Below are 7,500 nucleotides of genomic sequence, written 5' to 3' on the forward strand. Positions count from 1 at the left end.
ACAATGGCAATAAATTAAACAATGTTATTGATCACACTACTAAGCAACTAGAACTTCTTCTGAGTGTAATCTCAGAGGCCAGTCTTGCAACCAATTTACCTTTTCATTGAAGAAATGCCCTGAGACAGGGACAAAGAACTGCAATATTTACTATGTAGTCCTGGCCAGATTTTGTGTTCATTCCAACGTAATAAGTTGATAAGGTGTTATTTTAGACAGCTGCCTTTATGGGGGCAGTCAGGAGGTTAAGTAGGCTGGCTATTGGCAGCAATCTAAATGAAAATGCTGCCTTGGTTCATGGAGGAGGTTGACAACATGAACAAATAATGCTCTTAGAATATGTTACGTTTAATTAGCGCATTGTAAATATGATTTCAGAAAACCCTTCCTAAATTATCTTGTTGATGAAAACTGTAGAGATTGCACGGGCAATACCCTAGTGTGCAGACTTAACCAAACATTGTGAACACTTCATGCTTCAAAAACAAATATGGAACACTCACCGTAGCCTCCGTTAGTTTCTGCAGCGCATATTCCCAAACAATTTAACTGGGTTTGGATCTCATGGCCCAAAAATTCCACACAAATATGTTACACAGATCTGATGTGTCTCCTTAAATTAAATCACTATGATCTCACTTCCAAAATTCACACCGTCAAGAGTTATAAAGTGACACAGACAGAAGACGAGATCAAACTATCGAAATGCACACTTCGCGTTCATTTGCACGATTTGTGCTCCCTATCTGGCGCATGCGCAGTCGTTTTTCAGCCCTGCCGGTTTATGCTAAATTCGACTCTAAATTCGTCCATGCGCGGTGTAGTGGTTAGCCCAGCAAATTTATGTCGAGGTCCCTGTTATATGTTAGTGCAAAATTTTCCGTCGGAATTTCTACTAGTCAAGCTTGGTGATATTAAAGATGACCCTCCAGACGTCTTGGATCGAAGGGGTTGTGGAGGACTATAACACTACAAGTGGCAAATCGACACTATTAACGAAAAATCAATTGATATTTCCGAGAAAGAACTCTGGATTTAGCGACAGCCAGCTCCCTTCTGGTTTGCTCTTCAGAGGTTAGCGTTATTACTCGCAGCTTATCGTATTACAACGAGAAAAAAGGCTGCAAACAGGCATAGATTTAAACCACCCATAATATTTAATTTTTATGAAAATTTTGCATGTTATACTGGCTTTTAATTAATCCCTTTTGGGACGTTAATTTAACAGTTATTTGGACCAGTTGTGACGATTGAAATAAATATTTGTTGTATGTACTTTCTAGTTCAGCCAGGTAGGAGTCCCAGCATTTAAATGTGCCTGAGCACTCCAGATATATACAACGTAAACAATATTTTGAGTCATACATTTAAACAAATTTATATATCCCTTGTGGTTCAGCCAGGTAGGAGTCCTGGAATTGAAATGTCCCTTGGTGCTCCTGGGATATGCAATATAAACAATATTTTGAGTTGTAGATTTAAGAAATGTTGTATTTTTTTTCTGGTTCAGCCAGGTAGGAGTCCTGGCATTGAAATGTGCCTGAGTGCTCCTGGAATATACACATAAACAATATTTTTAGTTGTAGATTTATGAAATTTTGTATATCCTTTGTGGTTCAGTAAGGTACATGTAGGAGTTCTGGCATTGAAATGTGCCTGAATACTCCTGGGATAATACAACACAAACAATATTTTGAGTTGTAGATTTAAAGGGAACCTCCACTAAAACAGGAATATATCTTTAAATTAGTTAACATAATGCTCACAATCAAAATTGTTTGAACGTTTTCCCATGGGGGTGTTTGTATCCAAAATAAATAAATTTTAAAAACGGTTGTTTTGGTTTTCAAATTTTCCGGGCGCCACCTCTTGAATAATTGTGATGTGTCATGGTTACCCTATTGTTTTAAAACAAAAGCTCTTTGTGCAAATACAAAAGAGCAACCATAAAACATCACAGTTTTTCAAGATGCTAGCACCCAGGAAATTTGAAAACTAGAACAAGCATTTTTGAAATTCATTTATTTCTGATACATACAACTTCATTGAAAAACGTTTAAACAATTTTGATTGTAAACATTATGTTAAATATTTTGAAGTTGTATTCTTGTTTTAGTGGAAGTTTCCTATAAGAAATTTTGTATATTCTTTCTGGTTCAGCCAGGTAGGAGTCCTGGCATTGAAATATGCCTGAGTGCTCATGGGATATACAACATAAGCAATTTTTAAGTCATACATGTAAACAATGTTATATATCCGTTCTGGCTCAGCCAGGTAGGAGTCCTGGAATAGACCATTTTACAGTTGTTGGCTAGGCGACCTGGCTTCTGAATGGCAGCAAGGCTGGAGTTGACCTTGTTTTGATACAGACCTTGTTGCTTTTATTGTGCAAATCAAGTTGTTCTTATGTTAACTAGTTTGCATTTACATGAGAAAAACAGAGAGGTCTGTATCAAAGCAAGGTCACCTCCAGCCTCGCTTGCATTCATGGCCCGGTAACTAAGCACACAACTGTAAAATGGCCTATTGAAATGTGCCTGAGTGCTCCTGGGTTATGCAACATAAACAATATTTTGAGTTGTACATTTAAGCAATGTTGTATATCCTTTGTGGTTCAGCCAGGTAGGAGTCCTGGCATTGAAATGTGCCTGAGTGCTCCTGGAATATACAACATAAAGAATATTTTGACTTGTAGATTTAACGAATTTTGTATATTCTTTCTGGTTCAGCCAGGTAGGAGTCCTAGCATTGAAATGTGCCTCAGTGCTCCTGGGATATACAGAACAAACTATATTTTGAGTCAGATGTAAACAATGTTGTATATCCTTTTTCGTTCATCCAGGTAGGAGTCCTGGCATTGAAATGTTCCTGAGCACTCCTGGGATATACATCATAAACAATATTTTGAGTCATAGATGTAAACAGTGATGTATATCCTTTGTGGTTCAGCCAGGTAGACGTCCTGGGATTGAAATGTGCCTGCATGCTCCTGGGATATACAACACAACTAATATTTTGAGTTGCAGATTTAAGCAATATTTAAGATCCTTTCTGGTTCAGCCAGGTAGGAGTCCTCCATTGAAATGTGCCTGCATGCTCCTGGGTTATACAATATAAACAATATTTTGAGTGAGATGTTAACAATGTTGTATATCCTTTCTGGTTTAGCCAGGTAGGAGTCCTGGCATTGCAATGTGCCCTAGCACTCCTGGGATATACAACACATCCAATATTTTGAGACGTAGATTTAAGCAATGTTGTAATCCTTTCAGCTAGGTAGGACTCCTGGCATTCAAATGTACTTGAGTGCTTTTGGGATATTCAACATGATTAAACACTTTCTTTTAAAGTGCTACTATGGCCAAAAAAGCAATTTTTATTTTTCTTTGGATTTCAATAAACATTAACTGGTCGAAGTCTTATGCCTTGATTTCAAAAAGACACCTATTAACTGGAATTTTCCTGTTTAATGGTCCGCCATTACTAACTTTAAATTCTTGAGAGAGCTGGATCAAGGAGAAAATGACTTCTAAGACTCAATAGTTAAGAATGCAATGCGTGTGTACGCGTCTGACGTAATATGCAGCTCGAAGTTTCAGGTTCTTAGACTCTTAAACTCGTGTTTTGCATATATAATAAGCTGCGTTTACACCCTGAGATTTTAAGTTAGTGATTACATGACGTCACTTTTCTCTAGATCCAACCGTCTGAGGTCCAATTGGTCAGTTTGGGACGTCAGTAATGGCAGACCGTGAAATCCAAAACTTACACTCAAAGTAAATAGCCTTTGGATAGAAATCAAAGCTAAAAATTTTGCCAGTCAAATGTTGAACAATCACACTTTCAAAATCTAAAGAAGTGCTTTTTTTAATCATAGTAGCACTTTAACAAAGATGATAATGTAGGCCAGCATTTTAAAACCTTTTTGATTTAGCCAGGTAGAAGTCCCGGCATTCTTTTTTTCCTGGATCATGAGTGCTTCTTGGATATATGCATTTTTATTAAATTCTCAACCTCGGATAATGCATTTCTCGTGCTCTTATTGGTTCACTTAATCTCGGTTATCAGCTTTTATTAAATTCTCAACCTTGGATAATGCATTTTGCGTGCTCTGATTGGTTCACTCAATCTCGGTTATGAGCTCATATACCTTGGTTTGACCTTATATGGTAAATGATTGCGTTAAGCGTTGCTAAACTAAAAATGTTTTCGTCGGAATGCCAAATTTCTCTTTGAATAAAGCCAAAAAGGAGTAAAAAAACTTTTTTGTGGAAAGTTTGGATCAATTCCGACGTTTAGAAGTACGCGAAAAGGCAAGAAATGTTTTTGTGATGAGCCTCGTCTGTCTGACAACAAGGTATTACACAACATCGCATCAGTTCTCATCAAGTTTTTTTCGATTTCGCTCGGATTTGCTCGCTTTTTCCGCTCGTATTTCGTACTTCCAAATTTTTGGAGTTGAAGGAATTTGATAAAACAATTATTCCATTCGCGTTTGTTGGATATGAGACTGGTTATAGCCAACTCGGCGCTACGCGCCTCGTTGGCTATTTACCATCTCATATCCAACGCGCGCTTATGGAATAATTGTTAAATATATCTTAGTTTTACCTTATATGGTAAATGATTGCGCTCGGCGTTCCTAACTCATTTTTTTTTTCGCAGCAAAGCGAAATTACTCTCGGTATAAAGCCAAAAAAAAAAAAAACGTTTTTGTGGAAAGCGGTTTTGATCAATTCCGACGCTTAGAAGTACGCGAAAAGATAAAACATGTTTTTGTGATGAGCCTGAGTCTGTCTGACCACCAAGGTATGACACAACATCCCATCATCACATTTTTTCAATTTCGCTAGGATTTTCTCCCTTTTTTCGCTCATATTTGGTTCCCGTGCGACTCTGGCTTTACTACAAACCGTTTGTAGTAGAGACAGACAACAACATGACATCAACACGAACAAACAAGCAAATCAGAACGTTGCGTGACTGCGTGACGATCATCGTGGAACTGCGATTCTGTTTTTTTTTTTTTTCTCAAGAATTAAAGATTACAATGCTATTTTAAACTGTGGAGCTCAGCGAGTCTTCATTGTGTATGTATGGAAGTTGGCGTATATTTCATAAACTTCAATTTCAGCATTTTCGGAATTATCTTAATTTCGAAAAACAAACTCCGACTTTCGGAAAGACTAAGTCAGATGCTAGATTTTAACTTCGATTTTATAACACACACAAAGAAGTCCGATTTTGAGAAAAAAAAACTGTCCCTTTAAGAACTTTCATAGCTTCCGTAAGTTCCTTAATGTTTTTGCCTACTTTCCACCAGATGCCGGGCGTTGAAAAACAACAGTACAGGAGAATTGGCCGTTCCGAAATTCAGCAGGGAAACTGGGGCGAGTTTCAAATTTTACCTAATCGATGAACTGACACCACCACATGAAAGATCATGTTAAGATTGGTCATTTGACCAAGTATGATGCTTTATGGGTGAACGGAGACCAAGTTATGAACCTTGAAATACGATTCAAAATCCATACAAACTTCTTTAATTTTGACAAAGCGTCCCCTAAAACCATATAAACTCTATTTTTTTTTAGCAGTTTAGTGACAACTGTAAAATCCCGTCATGTACCTACAATTTGAAAGAAGCTGCGATGATAATCGCTATGTTTACCCATTTTAAAGAGTATAACGGAAATCATAAAATTTTTAAGAGTTTATTTGGTTTTGGGGGATGCTGTATCAAAATAAGAGACGCCTGTATGGATTTTCAACCATGTTTCAAGGTCCATAACGTTGTCTCTGTTCACCCTAAAAGCACCATACTTGGCAAAGTGACCACTCTCAACATGATCTTTCATGTGGTAGTGTCAGTTTATCGATTAGTTAAAATTTAAAACTCGCCCCAGTTCCCTGCTGAATTTCGGAACGGCCAATAACGACAAAAATTTAAACAAACAAAAAAAAAAAGGGAAAAAAATGGCACCGCGACCCCGGCCCCGCGTTTTGGCTACTACCGGAAAGCTCCGTTTGGTTCTCGTTCCTGTTAACTTGAGTGAAATTGGGGACTTATGGTAATTGATGTTCAACTCAAGGAAGTGTACCTTGACGGCAGACTTCGGTCGACCTTTTCAAAAATGTCCATCAGGTCGTGAGAGAGCTTCATTTTGTTTTTGCAGGGTGTGGTTAATTTTTCTTTAAAGCTTTTACACTAAAGTAACAAACACCCACGTCTTCTTTTTCGGCTGTACCAAGGCGTTAGACGTTACGTACTGAGGGTTTTCGTTTTGTAGACCTTATTGATGTCACTGTTTTAGTGTCAAATAAACTGTTTTAGTAAGGGTCTCCGTTTTGTAGTTTGAGACGAGCATTTCTACAAAAGACCCCATCGATCTTTTTGTTTCTTGGGCTCGGACAATGCGTTTCGTAAACCAGCCGTCCTTGTCTTTGTGTCTTTAACTAGTGTGATTTAAAATAGGTCTTAGGTTGTGGGTCTTAGCTCGTAGGCTTTTGTTTTGGAGGCACCCCTCCTGAAATCGCTCCAAGGCTGATAATTCCACCTGCACAGTTGACAATTCACTGCACCAATAATTCAAAAATTAAACGAGACTTACCGAAGTCGATGTTTGATTGGAATTCTTCCGCGTCATCAGTCAGGAACGAAGGAGTTACATGAGAAGCATGCGCATGCGTATCAAGTCAGTCTTAGAAGCGAGTGTTTCCAGGAGAAAGAAGGAACGAAGGAACGGGCGGGCAAAAAGCCAAGGGTCGGGCATGTAACTCCTTCGTTCCTGACTGATGACGAGGAAGAATTCCAATCAAACATCGACTTCGGTAAGTCTCGTTTAATTTTTGAATTCTACCTCGACATCAGTCCGAGTCACTACGGAGTTACATGAGATTTGAAAGCCCTGGAAACACGAACAAGTGAAGTAGCTGTGTATCGTGTAAAGGAATAACAGCTTTAATGGGACATAACAGGAATGATAGCAATGAACAATCCATTGCATTACACAATAAATGTAAACTAAGAGTTTTGAGTACGCCGGAAGTGTTCTAAAATGCTAGCACCAAAATTGGTCTCAATTGGCTTATTGTAGTAAGTAGCAAATGTTTGTGCATTCGACCAGCCTCCGGCCTTAAGTATGTCTTGGAGAGTAAGACCAGTGTGAGTACCATAGGAAGTCGCAGCGGGTCTAGCGCTATTCCCAGAGAATTTCGTGACGTCAATGCCTGCGTCGTCGAGAATTGACTTCACCCATTTACCTATTGTGGAATTGGAGACCGGATTGTGTGGTTTGATAAAGCTTATGAGAAGTTGACAGTTCTGTCCTCTGAGCTCCTTTGTCATATGGAGATAATGTGTTATGTGGGAAACCACACATAAACTTTCATCCTGCTTGTACGCAACTAGTTCAACTGGCTCAAGGTGTTTCCCTGGTTTAGTGGTTTTAAGTTTCTCCCCGATGGTGAACACGTATTTATCCGGCAACGCTTGCATGA

Source organism: Montipora foliosa, chromosome 13, assembly GCF_036669935.1.
Source record: "Montipora foliosa isolate CH-2021 chromosome 13, ASM3666993v2, whole genome shotgun sequence".
Classification (NCBI taxonomy): domain Eukaryota; kingdom Metazoa; phylum Cnidaria; class Anthozoa; order Scleractinia; family Acroporidae; genus Montipora; species Montipora foliosa.